Source organism: Podarcis muralis, chromosome 9 (assembly GCF_964188315.1).
Source record: "Podarcis muralis chromosome 9, rPodMur119.hap1.1, whole genome shotgun sequence".
NCBI lineage: Eukaryota > Metazoa > Chordata > Lepidosauria > Squamata > Lacertidae > Podarcis > Podarcis muralis.
Window position 1 is genome coordinate 51,872,315 of NC_135663.1, and position 19,133 is coordinate 51,891,447.

Consider the following 19,133-nt stretch of genomic DNA (forward strand, 5'->3'; position numbering starts at 1 on the left):
CTGCAGTCATCTGCTATTGCTGTCTTCCTGGGGTCTCTTTACTGTCAGAGGTGATTTAGGTGGTGATCAGAGTGTGGGCATTTTCAGCTGAGACTGAAAACCATGGCTCTGTTTATTAAAAGTATTTACCTACCACCCATCAATCAAGTTTCCCAGGGCAGTTTCCACAAAGCATGGAGCTGGTGATCCCACAGACGTTGTTGAACTGCAACATCCATGATGGTTGAGGGTACTGGAAGTTAGACTCTCACATTACTTGGGAGGCCACCAGCTCCCCATTTCTGACAGAGATGGACCAAGGGCTTCACTCTGTCAAAGCAGCGTCTTAGGTACCAGTTCTCCAGAAGCCTACGCTGTGGATTTTGTCTCTTGGATTTGTTTCAGATGTTGTTCATTGGTCTTTTGAATGCTGTTTTGGCTATTGTTCTAATTTCTTATAACCTTTACTCCCTGTGGCATCAAGAATGAGTGGCAGTATAAATATAAATTGGGGGGGGGGGGAGAAAGTGAAACACACAGACTTTGCTACCCCCAAGGAACACTTCTTAGGCAAGTCAGAGTTGCTGAGGGGGGATGTACTTGGGTCTTTTAAGACATTGTTCATGTTTAGTACATTTTTATTATATTTGGGGGGGGGAATACAGCCTGTCTGCTATTACGGCAGTTTACAAAGAACTCTGTAGAAAGATGAAAGCTATTTTCTTTCTTTCTTTTTAAAGGAGCATGAGTTAAAGTACAACTAAATAAGAAAAATGTTTTTATTAATCTCCTTCTGCTTTCTTTAGCAGAGGCAGCATAATAGACACCGAGGTGAGAACACTGCAACAACAAACAAAAAATTCTTTCAGCTTTGCACATTGTAAAATGTGCTTTGAGCCTCATCATGTGTGTAATAAACTTCCATTGCTTAGCTATGAAAAATCAACTTCTGTGCCAAAATATTATAGGAGAATACTCTGGAGGAAAGCTGTCAATTTCAGTTTCTCTCCGTTTATCATTTTTTCCCCAGTCTGAAGTTCAGTAATTTCTCTATCAGTCTGCAATTTTTTAGAAGTCCACATGAACATGTAGATGCATTTTCATGCACATGCCTCCCAATACACACATTATTCCATGCAATTTTCTCTATTGTGCATTTTTGAAAGAAATTTTCCAAGAATGTAATGCATTTTTGTATGAGATTTTCATTAGTGTACACATTTTTGTTTTCATTTTGCCCTAATACTGTTTTGAGTCATCCCTATTGCTACTTTTCAAGAGCTTTTTATGTGGTTGAATATGACCATGACACCCTCCACACCTTCAGCCTGAAGTGGTACCGCCCCAAATTCTAATACCTGTAGCACTGCACACTACAGAATGGGTAGAATGATTTGGAATTAGAACAAAACCACCTCTTTCTCCCTCCCTTCCTGATCCAGCACTTACTTCCTTAGTCAATAATCCTATACATGCTTATCTTGAAGTGAGTTCCACTGAATTCAGTAGAAGTTACTTCTGAGTAGACATGCCTAAAATTGCACTGTTAGTCTTTCCCCCTCTGCATGATGTATTTTTTGTGTGAAATGTTAATATGGAGTATTTCTACATTTCCATGCAGCTGATAATAATGTAGTCTGTTTTGTACTGACTCTGATCCTTCCGTGACGAGCGAGTTGCTTGTTCGCGGTGGTTGGGGCTGATGCATTCAAAGCAAACATACTGAAAAGATGTCCTGAGGTCTAAGTCCAATGTGAAGGTCAGTGGCCTTATTTATTATTAACCAGCGGTTGCCAAATGTGATTTGTGGAACTAAATAAATATTTTCAACAATATTCTTTCCTCATTGTAAGCCTTCAGAAGCAAGGGTGCCTAGTGCCTAGGGCTTGCCGATCGAAACGTCAGCGGTTCGAATCCCCGTGGCGGGGTGCGCCCCCGTTGCTCGGTCCCAGAGCCTGTGAACCTAGCAGTTCGAAAGCACCCCCAGGTGCAAGTAGATAAATAGGGACCGCTTACTGGCGGAAAGGTAAACGGCGTTTCCGTGTGCACCTTTGTCACGCTGGCCACGTGACCCGGAAGTGTCTCTGGACAGCGCTGGCCCCCGGCCTCTTAAGCGAGATGGGCGCACAACCCTAGAGTCTGTCAAGACTGCCCTGTACGGGCAGGGGTACCTTTACCTTTACCTAAGATTCCAGGACAGGTGAAGCTTAAACATAATAATAAAAGCCAATACATTATATGCACATTTCAATCCATTTAAGAGTAATGTCAGAGGATGCAATTATACCCTGGCATTTATTTTTATAGGAAATTTTTAGCCCACTCTTCACCATGTGATCCCAAGTTGGACTGCAGTTTGATTAAAATAACACTCCTTTCCCTTCTTTAGCACACCCTCCCTTGTCATTCAAAGGTCCAACCTCCTTCCCTAGCTGGTCTCCTACTACTAATGTATTTGAAGGTTATCCTTTTATGGATTTAAGCAATCTGCTCCTTGTATTCTTTTTGTGTTTGTGTCTGACAGAAACCTTCTTGCTTCTCATATCTTCCTTGACTCTGCCCATTAACCACGCTGGAGTCCTCATGGCCCTGGACTGCAGGATACATTCTAGATGGGCTTCTACTATCGTGGTTTTGAGTTACACCCACAGACCTGATGTATTTGTGAGGGGTGCCGGGCCCCCTCAATGTTCAGAGGCTCCTCACAACATCACATTGGGCCCCCTCAATCATCTTGAGAAGCTAGCGCTTCTGGTTATCCCCAAGTGTTCAAGAGAGATTTGACCCTCTTGGTTTTCCCTTTCAGCTGCTTTTTTTTTTAACCAATTCACTCATTTTTTAAAAAGTACCCTCTTTGAAGTCAAATGTGACTGAGTTGCGAGTTCCTTGGCAACTGTCTGCTTACATATATGTTGAATTTGATAGCACTCTAATCACTATTCCCAGTTGGTTCAACAACGCTTCCATCTAAAACCAGATCTTGGACACCACTTAAATCCAGAGCTGTCATTCCTCTGGTCAATTCTAGGGCATAATCATTTAGAGTATCTAGAATTGTTTACTTCTTTCTCATGGATACCTCCTTGATTTCATTCTCCATTTCAAGATCACCCTGGGTACTTTGGCCAAGGGGACAATTGTATTTCCTCAGTACTAAATTACTCTTTGTGCCTGCTGTCATTATCTACATCAGTTCTGTGGAGGAGGCTGAACCTTTTGGTATTTATAGCTTGTTGGAGTCTTTCGTACAGAGCAACACCACCTCTCATACACCCTGAATAGCTCAGCTGGTTAGAGCATGGTGCTGATAATGCCCAAGTTGCAAGTGTGATCCCTGTTTGGGACAGCTGCATATTCCTGCATTGCGTTGGACTAGATCAGCGGTTCTCAACCTGTGGGTCCCCAGATGTTGTTGGACTACAACTCCCATCATTCCTGAGCTCTGGCCTTGCTAGCTAGGGATGATGGGAGTTGTAGTCCAGCAACATCTGGGGACCCACAGGTTGAGAAAGGCTGGACTAGATGATCCTCAGACTCCCTTCCAACTCTACAATTCTATGATTCTATGACCCTTCTTTGTCCTTCCCATAGAGTTTGCATCTGGAGATAAGTGTCCCACTAGTTCTTCCCCTCCCACCAGGTTTCATTAAACCCAGTAACTCCAGCCTGATAATCTTTGCTCAATATATGTTCATGGAACTTTCCTCAGGATTCATTAGTAGTGGTACCTACCTTTCCATAAATGCCCCCTTTATAAACCAATCAGTTTTAGAAACCAATAACACTGATGGCCTTGAGATGTCTCCATGTATTATGAAACAGCTTGGGGGTTGTAAGGCTCTAAGATAGCCTCCCTCCACCCCTCAATAAATTGCTGAGATACTATGACAAGCAACAGATCATATGCAAATGACCTGCTGCAGTTACACCCTTAGAGATCAGTTTTGCAATAATTTTGGGGTGGAGCAATTGGGTTCTAGCTGGTTCTGGTTGTAAACCACTTTGGGTTTCTTTCTGAGGGGAAAAAAATAAAGGGATTGAAGTTTTAAAAAAGAAAATGTATAAACTTTTTTATATGGCAGGCATGTTCATCTAATTTATATTCTATCCTAGCTGAACATATTTATTGGAACATTTTGCAGTTTTAACCAAAGGATGTCATATTTCAGAGCTATTGAAACTGAAAATGCCAGTACTTAATTTTAACCCACTTGAGGGTTAAAGAGATTTTCTTTGGGTTGTGTTGATTTCAAGAAGTTAAGACGTTGTGATGAATTATAAAAAGATGTAGTGCAAAATTCTGGTTCATGGAAAACATGATATCATTCTGGCTTCATCTGTGTTCTTATTTCCTCATATTGTGGGACTGTGCAGGCTATCATTACTAATACAAATTCTTCCGAGTACTTTGAAAAGGACAAGAACTGAGGGGAATGCCAAAAATAATGAATGTCGAATGTATCCTGTAGCTAAAAGAATGCCTGGTTTCCCTGCAGTTCCGAACTCCAGCTTGGCAGATGCCATCCAGTAGGTAAAACTTTCCTCTTCCAGAAATCCATTCACCATCATGAATATTTCTTGTAACTATTCCTACCAACTGGTGGTGATGCAGGTCCAAATATTATTGCATCTGTTTGTCACAAATACCTTTGGCCTTCCATGGACAAATAGAGCATACTGATGGTGTATGAGCCAGTGTGTAGAGCCCGTGTGGTGTAGTGGTTAGGATATTGGACTAGGACCTGGGAAACCAGGGTTCAAATCCTCATGTAGCCAGTCACCTGGGTGACCTTGGGCCAGTCACTATTTATCAGCCTAACCTGCTTTGCAGGGTCATTGTGAGGAGGAGGAGAGCCATGTATGCTACCTTGAGCTCCTTGGAGGAAAAGTGGGCTATAAAAATAAGAAAGAATATTAACACTGCCAAGTTATTCCTGCTAGACTTTTTTCTTGGGATTTACTTCTTTGGGCTTTGTACTGTATTGTACAGAAATCAATCTTAAAATAAAAAAACGACCCTAAAAAGCAACAACAACAACAACAACAACAACAACAACAACAACAACAACAACAACAACAACAATTTATTTATTTATACCCCACCCATCTGGCTGGGTCCCCCCAGCCACTCTGGGCGACTTCCAACAAAACACTAAAATACAATAACCTATTAAACATTAAAAGCTTCCCTAAACAGGACTGCCTTTCGATGTCTTCTAAAAGTTTGAGTATATTCCACAATACATGTGGAGTGGAGCCATTCCTCCACCTTCCTGGCAGGTAGGTCACAGTTGTTTACTGGTAAAGAGGGGGCAAGGGGGTAGGGAGGTGGTCAAGGTGTGAATGCTCCAGCAGGAGCCAATCCAGCAGCATTGCTGGTGTGTTTGCACAACGCTGACCTCCTTGCCACCTCGCCTCTTCCTTCCTTTCTCCTAGTAGGCAAGAGTCTCACCTACCAGGAAGCCAGCATAGCAGCTCTGCCCCAGCTGATAAGCCATTTCTGTACAGACAGTATTGGAAATTCTAAAATAAAAATATTTATATAAAAAAATCAAAAGGGAATCAAAAGGGAAATCCCATTTTGGATTTCCAAGGTTTCAAATAAGTGACTGCGCTGTCATTGTATACAAAACATATTGATGTGTATATATACCAACCGCAGTTCTAAAACTCCAAATATATCACTGCCTTTGTCTTTCACATTTCAGATGTCGCCTCCTACATCTATGTACAAATGTTAACATCTTGCATGAAAAAGTGCTAAAAGCTACTGGTTCTATCAGCTGAAGTTTCATTTGCAGGGCTATGGCATACATTGACTCGTCCACATAAAATGACTACAAATCAGTACATAGCCCCAGAAATAACACCCATAGCAGTGTTTTTAGGATTAGGAAACACTTTCCATATACTCCTCTCTTGAGGAACCTCTAAATATTTGCCACATGACTGCGTGCAATAATCAATAGGATTTTGTTGCAATTCTGAAGCACTTTGTCCACGGGTACATGTATTTTTCTTTTTTTTAAAAAAACAACAACCTCCCATATGTTAACTATTTATTCTTCTGCATCTTAAGTAGATTTATAAATTAAATTAGCTGAGATATATCCACATAAATGAGGGTGAAAACTTTTATAGTTGTTTCAATGCATTTAATGTGAAAATGTTTGATTATATCTATCTAATCGTAATCAGAGTAGATACATCCATGGACTAAGTTAATCAAGTTGATTTATTTCAGTGCATCTGCTGTTAGCATGACTTTGTCAAATGCAACCTGTCGGCTCTGATTTTTAGCTAGTTTTCTGACATGACTTATTCAAAGGTCAGGGAAAGTTTTGAGAATACAGTACATACAATTTTGCATTTGAAAGAAAAGGAAAAAAGATCTCTTTCAGAAGGGCCCAGAACATTCCAATTTAACCACTTGGTTTGCTTGGCAAACTTGTACCTTATTTTCTTTAAATGGTATCTACAAGGCAGTTAATCACCATAGAATTCAGCAATCCAGCATAGACTTGATAGAAGAATCATTTTTCTTATTTTGTATCAAAACTGTAGAAGGACAAAAGTTTATTTCCCAGAAGCCTGTGTGAATAAGCAGCTCTTAAACTAGTCTCAAAAACCAGAAGGAAGCTAGTAACACAGACCTAGCAGGGAAAAAGTTCCACACTTGTGTGCCACCACTGTAGATGCCCTGCTGTTTATAGATATCAATCTAATTTCATGATGACAAGTGGAAGTACCCCACCAGAAAGTCTAAGCTATGGAGGAGGCTCATAAAGGGAGGAAACACTCCTAGTGGTACTTGGGACCCAAACTGTTCAGAGTTTTAAAGATCATATGAACAACACTGATGAAAACTCTACTCACTTCTCTCTGTTATGGAAGGTGTAGAGGGCACCCCTGTCAGAAAGCTAGACAACTGCTTTACTGAATCTCTCAGTATAGGAAATGCCTGACTCCACCCAGTGACTGAACTATATAATGATATTATCCACACACTGTCATTCAAGAGTTAGTACCCAGCTCACCAATCCTTTTATAGCTATTTGATATCTTCTGTTGTTTCAGCCTTCACATTCTCCACTTTTGAGAAGCAGTAGGCAGTTCCAGGATATTTCCTTCTGAGGAATACAGAAGATTTTTGGTATCTTTCAATATCTGTTTATTTACAAATGAAGAGGTTGAATTTGTGGAATGGAATAGGTTGGCCATGTGAGTTCTGAAGCTGTGTCAGTTCCTCAAAACTAAGCTCACACAATTTGCCATTTTGGAAAACACCAAGTTCTTCCTATCTGCCCAAATTCATAGTACACGAAACATTCCTTTTAGATAACAATATGCAGATAGCTATGGCTTAATGTATCTTCCACAATGACTATGTGTCATGTCAGAGCATTAGAAGTCTTAAGAAAACACATTTTCCCCATCAACCAGCAATTTCCACAAGAATGAAGAAGAAATGAGGGCTGTTTTTCACTCAGCCCTCATGTTCCACAGCAGAGTTTGCATTTATTTAATAATGATGCATAGTTTATTTAGAATTTGCCACAAAGTAGGGAATAGTATGAAAGAATTGTTTCAATGGTTCTGCTTGCCAGCTAATTTCAGTGGCATGTGCTGCTATATAATGGGAGATGATGCTTGAAAGAAAATGACCAATAGATTGCAATCCACATTTGAAGGTGGAGAGGGGTCTCCTGAGTAGTTATTGTCATTATTACATTTCAAAATGGCTTTTTTTCATCTTCCTCCTCCTTTTTTTCCTGGGGTCATCTCTCTTTCTCTCATGCACAAGTACACATACCCTCAGCAAAGATATCTCCTTGTTTCACGAAAACAGAACAATGCCAAAAATGACTCATCTTTGTTTGCCGGCCTTTGTGTTCATCGTATTAGATGGGAGAGGAGGAGGAAGTATTGGAGAAGGGTGTCCTGACCTTGATGTGGCAATAGCGCTGTAGATTTAAATAAAACAAAATTAGTTCAGTGAAAAATGGTCAGATAAAACTCTGATGGATTTGTGCATGTGTGGGAAAACTGATCGCAGGGGGAGTATGATTCCACCTCACCAACAACCACCTTATCATTCAGTTCCAAAATTTGTATAACTCTGCAAAAAGTGTCCTTTCAAATATCTCCCTCGAAACCATTACGATTAGATTCCAGCTGAGCTGCATGACAACCTGATATGATGATTCCAAGGATGGCCATTTAAATGTGCTGCTCTCACAGTGCATCTGTCTATCAGAAGTTACCTGCCTTGGCTCACCTGCATTGTTTCCAGGCAACCAGAAGCACAATGGCATTTCTGCTTTCACAAGCAAATCCAGGTTCATCAATGCGGAGTCATATAGTAGCCAGGATCCTTAGCTTTCCACACTGGCAATCTTTACCTTTCATCACAAAACATCTGACAGACAACCACGAATAGTTAGACCAAAAAAGGAAAGTCATAACTAATGTAGATTGTTATGGTTGGAGGGAAGAGAGAACAAACATAGCAGGCCCCTTACTGTCACATTGACAGCTTCACTGCAGTTATTAAAGCCAGGAGTGTCTTTGCAAAGGACCCCTGAAGTCCTGATCCAGTGAGGGGAAGCATCATGGTGAAGTAGGCTCAGGCATGCGGATTCTCTTACCAGAGTGGGAGTGACCCACAGACACAGTTTGAGCATATATCCAAACTGAAGTGCACGTCTGGCTGTGACTCAGCCTCTGTAATCTCCATCTGCATTGCAGGGCTCTTGTTCCCAACTACAATGCAGTGGAGATGTGAATGAGCTCCCCCACTCACTCTCTTGGGCTACTTGTGTGGCACAAAACTAATTATTGCCTTTGACCATAGGAGCCAACTCCTAGGGTCCAAGGTCCCTTCATCCTCACAATAAAATATTTGAGAGGGTCAGCTCCCCCCCACCCAGCTGATGGGCATTGCCATTCAAATGGTGTGCATGTGCTGCATCTTGTGATTGATTATGCAGGGGCGGGACTTACCTAAGTCCCGCCCCCGGTCATATTTTATTCAAGTTGGCATCCCTGCCCTTGACTATTTCAGATCTGGGCCTTTACCTTTTTAACAGATCAGAAATCATGCCACAAGAGATGGGAAGGAGAGCAGAACACAAGCTTTCCCCCCCTATGGAATGGATAGACAACCTTTCGTCTCTCAAGGGCTGGATTCCTTCAGGAGTTGCCTGCTGATGGGGGCGGGGACAGAGTCCAAAGTGGGTGGAGCTATCACTTTCTCCTTACTCATTCCGCTTCCTCCTATTCTTTCTCTTTATGAAACCTTTCCCCACCCTTCATGCCCAGCAGGTTGTCAGGAGAAGGGTACTTTGCTCTTTTCTGAAGCCTGGAATTAGGCTGAGAGCCGTATGTAACCCTTGGGCCACATTTTGCCCTAGGCTCATATTCCTTCTCTAGGGGAAGGGTTATAGCTCAGTGACTGAGCTTCTTCCTTGAATATAAATGTCCCCAGGCTCAGTCCATAGCATCTCCAGGTAGGGCAGGGAGAATTTTCTGCCTGGAATCCTGGAGAGCCTCTCCCATTCAGTATAGACCATGCTGAGTTAGAGATGGAACAATTGTCTTATTCTGTACAGTAGTACCTTGGGTTAAGAACTTAGTTCATTCCGGAGGTCCGTTCTTAACCTGAAACTGTTCTTAACCTGAGGCACCACTTTAGCTAATGGGGCCTCCCGCTGCTGCCATGCCGCCGTTGTGCTATTTCTGTTCTTATCCTGAAGCAAAGTTCTTAACCCGAGGTACTATTTCTGGGTTAGCGGAGTCTGTAACCTGAAGCGTCTGTAACCCAAGGTACCCCTGTATAAGGCAGCTTCCGAAGTTTCTTTGTAGAGTCACTTTAGTTTAATGTGGCAGCCTGGAGGTCTGCATAAAAAAAAAAGATTCACATTCATTCCAAACCACTCTGTGTCGTTCAAACTATATTCACCCAGATGACCTGATTATTTAATATTTCATTGTGATAAGTAAGCTGTTATCAGCATGAATAGTATCAGAATGGTAAAAATCCATCAAAACCCTGGGTTAAAAAACAGCAACAACCCAATCAAATAACTGGTTTTTTAAAAATTTTTTTAAAATGATCTGCTAGAAAGCATCCCACAAACACAAAAAAGACTAAATTAAATGACTACATTATTCATCGTTTTTACTGCTGTGATAAAAATGTATGAGCTCAGGATTTCACTTAAAAATGATAAATGCATAATATGGATCTTTAACATTAATGGTTTGCCCCGTCAGTCAGCCAGGCTCTGCCCTCTAAGAGGGGCCTCTGATTGGCAAGAAGTCCACCCCTCAATCCCACTGACTGTGGGGCAATTCCCCTGCTCTGACTGCCAGGGATGGAGGCAGAGAGCAAGGGGCAGCAACTGCCGCCACCCCCCAAAAGTGGTGAGGGGCCATTATGGATCTTTAACATCAATGGATTCCTTTGTGTCAAAATGAAATTTAATTGGCCAGCATTTTGGCTATTTACTTACATAGAAAATGTAGTTCTTTAGCCATGTCCGTAACTTGCCTGCATCAAGTGTGCTGTCTTGTGTGCTTTAGCTGAGATTCCTACTTTGCAGGGATTTGGACTAGAAGACCCTTGGGATCCCTTCTTATTCTTTGATTTTTTGTTTCTGGTCTTCAATGTGTTTATCATAACAGAACAGAGCTTGCAGTTCATGCAAGAGCCTGTGGAGATCTCATTTTGTGTACTGGACATTGGCTGGGCCTGGCTATCCTAGCTGACAAGCTCAACCCAGGCTTCCCTGGTGAAAGAGCACACCAGCTTCTGCTGCTAGGAGAACAAAAAATTGAACCCTGTTCTCTTCCCATTCAACACCTTTGGAAGATTCAGATGAAAGCTCTGACATGTCAAAAGTACGTGTGAAAGGGTCACAGGGTTGTGTGGACTGGCTCTAACTCCCCATTACCAGAGGACCCATTGACCACCCATGCCCACTGGTCATCCACACCACCCAAACCAATTTTTTTTGTTATTTTGAGAAAGGTAAGGACTGGAGCTTAGGGGAAGGACTATATAGCTCAGTGGTAGAACATCTGCTTTGCACACAGAAGCTCCCAGGTTCAAACTGCAGCATCTCTAGGTAGTATTGGTAGAGAATGTGGTCCTCTGTTTCCATGGATACTCACCAAATGATGGGGCATCCTGGGACATGGAGGAACTCTCCACACATACATTGGAATGCATGTAGGTCTCTTTCTCACTGTTCCCAAGCCCATGGCTGACAGAAGCTTCAGCAGTGGGTGAAGGGCTAGCCCATGTTACCTTTTGGGCACATCAAGCTTTTTTAAGAAACACACATTCTGAAAGAGATGGACTTTGCAGAAGCTTCCCTCTGCTTTCATGTAATGCTGCCTTAAAGTATATGCCCCAAATGAAACTTTATGTAAACAGCAGATGTAATTAACACAGACCCAGTACTATATAAGGAGCAGGTATATATAGCACAGCAGAAGTAACCTAGATATAAGTGACACATGCAATACTGGGTTAACTAAAGGAAAAGATAGAGCCTTCTCCAGTTCCTTCACTGCAACAAATCATAATTAGGTCTTGCCTGAACTCCTTTAGACCCAGATCCCTGCTTTTGTTGGGTAAAAAGGCAAAGGGTCCCCTGACCGTTAGGTCCAGTCACGGACGACTCTGGGGTTGTGGCACTCATCTCGCTTTATTGGCCGAGGGAGCCGGCATACAGCTTCCGGGTCATGTGGCCAGCATGACTAAGTTGCTTCTGGCAAACCAGAGCAGCGCACGGAAACACCGTTTACCTTCCCACCGGAGCGGTACCTATTTATCTACTTGCACTTTGACGTGCTTTCAAACTGCTAGATTGGCAGGAGTAGGGACTGAGCAATGTGAGCTCACTCCATCGCAGGGATTTGAACCGCTGACCTTCTGATCAGCAAGCCCTAGGCTCTGTGGTTTAACCCACAGTGCCAATCACGCTGGGTAAGGAGAAGTAGAAGACGACTCCAGTGGCAGGTTGTTTCCAAACATCAGGAATCACCAACATTGCCCAACGTGCAAAAGAAAAGGAGGAGGTGGTAGCTGCTGATGCTATCCTTGAGATTTTGCTACTCATCCTCTCCGGGAGAGTCAGATGCTAATTAATAGGCAGCATCTCTCTTCATGGTTGCTTCTGCCTGGAAAGGAAGCCAGCCAGCCTTTTTTTTTAAAACAACAACAACAACAACAATATCTGCTCAGTTTGGGCTCACCCTCATATGGTTCCACCCTTCAAGTCTTCTCCCATTTGAGACAATGCCAAGTGCCGCATCGCTTAATGGAGGCAGCAGAGCATCGCTGCTGCCTCCCTCTTTCTCCACTGGTCCAACTTTCCAGTGAGTGGGAAGTCGGGCCTCTTCCAAGGTGTTTTGTCTGAACCCCTTTCTTGGTTTGCTTATAGCAGCAACAAATTACGGTACCTACAGATACGCCCAAGTTATATCCAGAACAAATAATAGTAAAGCACAATTGGTCACCTTTTTGTACCCAGGGCCCCTTGCCCACAGCTCTACATTTACTCTAACAGATACATTAAGGACCTACCTAAGTAAGTATCAGGCTCTGACTGGGGTGGAGAGAAGGTTGACTCGTACACAAAAAAAGGAGGAAAAAGTTTGCCCCCAAATGCACCGTGTTGAAGAAAGCTGATGGTTTTATTTTTGCATCATTGTCTTATGGGTTGAGAGAAAGGGGTGTTTTTCCTTCCCTTTTACAAGCTGCCTCCTCCTCCCCCAGCCATCTGCAAAGCAGTTTTTTTAAAGATGCAAAACAGAAAAAAGCAGCATTGTGCACACGAGTCTCAGCTTTTAAAGGCTAAAGAGATTAAAATACATATATTTAAGATATCTGCATGTTGGGCAACATTGTGGCGATGGACGGGGAGAAGATTACAATGAGGCTGAACAACCTTCCAAGGACTGGTGTTTCTTTGTAAAGTAAGGAAGGTGTTGGGCAGACGGGAACGTGCTTAAATTAGCCTTATAAAGCGGCAAGTGATATTAAAATAAGTGCAAATATTGTTGTGGGTTGCAAGAATCTGCATGCATGCACCTAAATATTTAAAAGTATGGTTTTCGTTGTGTTTCTCTGACACCAACTATACCAATAAAGAAAATTTCAGACATTTTTTGACAGCCTTTCAGTAAAGGTCTGTTCTAAGTAACACATTTCTGGCAACCTGATTTTAATAATATATTCCAGGAAACAGCTTGCAATTATTAAGTGCAAAGAATTCCTCCTAGGTTCTGTTTATCTTCATTTTTATTATTGTTATTCCAATTTCTAGTCGTATTCTTTGGGAGTTAGTTGACTGAGTTCAGGGCCAAACTACACATTCTGTGCACATGCATTGTGACGACTCTTTTAAAAGAGGGGACCCTCTATAGCAGGGGTCTGCAACCCGCGGCTCCGGAGCCGCATGTGGCTCTTTTACACATTTGCCGCGGCTCCGGGGCGGATACTAGCGAGGGGAGGAGGCGCATTGTGCACCCCAACACTCCCCACTGTGGCGGGCGCTGTACTGGCTGTGACGTCGCATGGGGCGGTGCGTGCGTTAGTCACGCACCGTCCCGATGTCACCTTCCCGCCCGCTGTCAGATCGCGGCTCCGGAGATATATTTGTTTTAAATGTTGCAGTGGTTTTGCGGCTCCCAGTTTTTTTTCCTTCGGAAACGGGTCCAAGTGGCTCTTTTTGTCTTAAAGGTTGCAGACCCCTGCTCTATAGGAAGGGTCAGGTTGGAGCAGAGAAGTGGTGGACAGGGAGGAAGGAACATGTAGCTTTTTCATTGGTCGCAATTTCCTTGCTACAAAGTGAGCCTCTAGGTGGCTCCCCACAAATGCATATTTATCTTTTACCAGTTGGCCCCTTATAGGGAAGATGAATAAACTGCTTAATCAATGGTAGATCACACACACACACACACACTCCCAGATATACATGAAATCATCATGATGAAATCACAGCAAGTAAACCAGTCCCAAGCCATTAATGGGTTGAATCTAACATAAGCTTAGGAGTTGCCCTCTATGTACTGGCTGGGGGGGGGGGGGGAAGGATCAGGAAAAGGGAGTAAGAGACAATAGCTATAAGTTGTTTTGATGTTTCAGAGGTTTAATTTGAAATCAAGATAGATTTAATCTTGTTGGTGTCTCTGTTTTCTCTCTCTTACATCATGGATATTGTGTTTATTTCTTTCAGTCAATAACCAATTGAGAAGACTTATATTATGGATGGATGTTGTGTATTATTTTATCAATACTATTGCTGCAAGTTTATCATGGCCATTGGCTAGATCTGTGCTCAAAAGGTAGAGGAGCTGATTTAATTTGATAGGCTTTGGTGATTTAAAATACTTTAATTTTAATAAAGGCAGAGGTGGAATGCTAACTTGTGAAGAAGGTAAGTGAGCTGTGACAGATGAGATGTTGAGCTCAACAAATTATGGAAAACTGGCTTCTTGCAGGTCACAGAACATGGCGGGGAGGGTGGGAAACCTGTGGCACTCTTGCTATTGCTGGGCTGAAGCTGTCATGATCCCTGACCTTTGGTCATGATGGCTGGGGATACGAGAGTTTCATCCAGCAACATAGGGAGGGCCACAGGTTAGCTGCCTCAGCCTTAGATATTTCACAAGGGCCTAGGTAGGAACATCTTTAATTGTGAGGAATATGGGCACAAGGAGCCATATTCAATGCAACAAAATGCTTGTGGAGACTTTAGGAGGCAACAATTGTTAAGAACTCTCTTCCCCAGAGTTATGGCATGCAGCTTACAGTGCATGAGTGCCACATTTTACCGATCATTGTACATTTCATTAAGCTGGTGGCAATCTTGAGTGTGCACATTTGGAGTTCACAGAAGGACAGAGAACTCTATAGCATATTACATAGCTATTCATCTGCTCAAATTGAAAAGCAGACAGGCTTCTTGTAAAGATCTTTGGAATTAACTTTTCCTCCCATTGGCTTTCACTTGAAGGGTTAAAAAAATGATCTGCTTTTGCTTTTGGGTTTAAATATAATTTAAGTAATTTTGGATGGGCTGCCTGTTCCATCAGTTGCTGGTTTCCCAGTATTTTATTTATGAGTATTTTTTAATGGATTTGTGTGTTTTATTGTAAACCATGATGATATGGTTCACCAGCAATGGTTTAGGAATGGATGGGTCTGTCAATCTTGGTTTCTCTCCATTTCTCATTCTAGTATACTTAAGTTCAGTTACAGATTTATGTTTTTAAAAGGGTTCACAAAAATGTACCTGATTTTATGTGCATTTCTCCTAATACAAGTTTTGCACGCAATTTTGCCTAATATATATGTTTTTACAAGTAGTTTCCAATATTTTTAAAAAGGCAATAAGCCATTTCCTTTTTTTTATGTTATTTTCATTAATATATACACGGTGTGTGTGTGTGTGTGACAAGCCTGACAATGGAGTGCAGATTTTCAGAGGCATTCACTGGCTATCATATTGGCAAGAAAGAGGATAGACTTTTTTTTCAACCAAACTCAGCATGTTGCCAATTGTGCCTTTTGAAAGTCTGTCTAGAAGACACACTGCATGAGGCAGTGAGAATGAAGAACTTTTGAAAGGGAGAGGTATAAATATTCGGTGACGTAATACCTTGATACCTGACACAAAGTGTGCATTTCAAAGTGTTCCATTCTAAAAGTTCTAACAATTCCCCATATAGTGCTTTAAGTCTACATTGTCAAGGGCTCGTGTGTGTGTGTGTGTGTATGTCTGGGACGTGGGTGGCGCTGTGGTCTAGACCACAGAGCCTAGGGCTTGCCGATCAGAAGGTCAGCAGTTCGAACCACCACAACGAGGTGAGCTCCCATTGCTCTGTCCCTGCTCCTGCCAACGTAGCAGTTCAAAAGCACATCAAAGTGCAAGTAGATAACTAAGTACCGCTCTGGCGGGAAGGTAAACAGTGTTTCTGTGTGCTGCTCTGGTTCGTCAGGAGCATCTTAGTCATGCTGACCAGATGACCCAGAAAAACTGTCTGCGGACAAACGCCGGTTCCCTTGGCCAGTAAAGCAAGATGAGCACCGCAACCCCAGAGTCATCTGCGACTGGACTTAATGGTCAGGGGTCCCTTTACCTTTAAGTATATGTATATTTTGTCTGATAACACATGTAGGGCTGAGGTCAAAATAGAAATTAGCAGGGGGTTTGGAAATCCAGATCTGCTTAAGGGAAGGGGCTCAGTTCTGCAGTGAGTTCAGTCTGGATCCAGACTGGCTTCCCTAAATCTGCCAGGTTGTTCTGGGCCTGTCCACAACTCACTGGTGATCTTGATCCTGAAGTGTGCAGATCAGGTCCTTCCCACTTGCCTTGCTTCCTTCACAGAAGCATCCATATGGGAAGATAGGAATGGTGTGATCCGCATCACAGAGGATTAAGCAATATCTGAGGTGCTACATTTTTTGCAGGCAACCTGCTGGATACATGCAGCCCTGAGGAGCCTTCACTGCAGCTCTTCAGAAGGTGTGTGAAAACCTCGCTCTGCTACAGAATTCCCCCACCACTGAATTTTGCTGCATCCCAAGTCTATGCACAGTGCTACAGTGATCCCCCAATATACCCAAGAGCTATTTGATGAGCTGGGGAAGGACAACTGAGAATGGTCATTCCCATGCAACATCCTTTCTATATAAATTGCACTCCCTGAGCACATCAAACCGCTGGTTGGTGGGTTGGGTGGGATGCAGTTGTGATGGGAAGGGTGGTGTGCCAGGAGGGGAGAGCTTAATGTCTCTTACCAGTATGTGCCCTCCCCGTGAGTGTTTGTGTGAATGAGTGCAATTAGTATTTATTGTCCACCCACTATCACTCCAAGCTCTGCCCATCACCACCTTCAGGCAAGCCTACTGGCACATGCCCTCCACTGGCCACCCACCATGGCGGGGACAAAAATCTTGCCCACCTCAATCCTAGATGATTTCACTCCAAGATCTTGTGGCATTGCAGAAAAAGAGCCTTCCTACTAGATGTTTTAATGAATGCATCACTAGTATGTCATGTATCATAGCTTATTATGCTAGATTAAGGATGCACTTATAAAAGCCAGCAGTAGGAAGAAGAACCTACAGACTCTGTTTCCTTGCTGCCAGATTTCAAAAATTATCTTTCAGGAATGAGAAAATACTGCTTCCAATTTGGAGGCACAGTTCTGTTTATTTTTCATATAATGATTCATTATTTTTAACTAACTTAGTGAATGATTTTTTTTAAAGGAACTAGGGGCTACCACCCCTGATCAAGTTGTTTGACAACACCCTCAACCCCTTGCCAACCCTCAATCCCCTAACAGCTCCTTTATCCTCTGCCTAACCCCCTGTTACCAATCCCCTCCTCACAGTTAACCCCAAACTCCCCCTCCCCTCCCCCACAGTTTGCTCCCAACTCCCCTTCCCCCAACAGCTCTCCCCAAACTCCTCCCTCTCCCAACAGCTTGCCCCAATCCCAGGATCCCCTTGTAGCTGTTACCACATGTACAGATCCTTTGGGCAGTGCCAGACTAAGGGGAGAAAGACTTCAAACCATGGCTGCAGTCACAATGGCAGGGAGCATGTGAGGGCCTGACTGGGCTGCCCACCTGCCAGACCCATACACAGCTGAGCCACCTGCTTGCTCAGACTCCAGGCTTGCCTCTCTCTGTTGTGCAAGCAAGCAGGTAGGTGGGTGGCAGCAACAGCAATGACAGAGGGTACATGGAAAGGCTCCCCTGTTCCCCCCTTCTCTCTCACTGGCTTGTTCTGTCAGTCTGCTCACTTCCACTGCTGGCCTGTTACGTTTCTCTAGCTCACTCCACCTGCTGCTGGTCATGCAAACTGCAGCGTGATGACTTTTGTTACAAAACTATTCAAGACTACCTTGGCTAGTCAACACCAAAAAGTTACACAAATGAAATGAGGTTAAGGGTGGTTATTTTTTATTTTTTTAGGGATGCAAAGAGATTTTGAATTCATGAATGTAGATGATGACTATTGTGACTATAATAAAGGAAATCTTGAGACACAATGACCCATAAATTGGTATTTTGAGCTACAAGTCGATGCTGCTGATTGCTACTGGATACAGTCCAGCAGAGTTGCTAATGGGAACATAAACCAAACCATCCATTCCTACTCTAGAGACGAATCTCATTGCAAAGTGGGCTTGACGTGGAAAAAATGCCTCTTCAGATTACCAACCTATAAAAACCCATTAGTGGTTCTATAGTCAGTGCAATTCAGTGCGACAATGCCTACATTTTGAACCAGGAGAAAGATGGAAAGTTTATATTAAGCTTAATGGTGAAAAGACATGTAAGACTCCAGTAGAAGGAAAAAGCCATCCAGATCATATTCTGATGGGCCTGAATGTGGACTACTTAAAAGAAATTTATGACCAGTGCCAGATTTATGTATAGGCTAAGTAGGCTGATGCCTAGGGCCTCTAAATCTAGGGGGCCTCACCAGCCCTCCCGCTCCCCAGTGCCACAGTCTCCCCTTTCCCAAAATTGCAAACCCAAGACTTCATGCGAGGGCAGGGCAATTCAGGCCCAGCAACTATTAGACTCAGGGCTAGCCAGTGGGGCCCAATTTGAAGCAGTGGGGCACAACTTGATTTTTTTTTTTTTTTGGGTAGGGCCCCAGTTCACAGCCAAAGTCTGCAAAATCTTATAGATATAAATAAAATCCATCTAGATTGCCCTGGTGCAGGTGCTCCCTTTGGAGCCGCCCGTGGGGCCCAATTTGGCCCAATTGCCTTAAGGTCAGCCCTGATGAGACTGTGCAGGGGTTGGACTGACAAGCCCTGCACCTTCTAGGTCCGTGGTGTCACCACTCAGAGTACAGACTCAAGGGCTTGTTAAGGAAATAAGGGTGGGGCACTTATTGGAAATCAGTTTTGTCACCTCTTCCCCCCCCCCCAAACTCCGAGACAATGAGCCCAGCCACCTTTTATTCACAGTTGCATAAGCACTACACTACAGCATGGCCATAAACTTGTACGTTCAACTGCTGAAATATACACCTAATATGTAGCAATGGAGATTTATGTTACTGCTTTATGAATGAACACTGTGTTTTATGAATGAACTCTGTATTTTGTGAT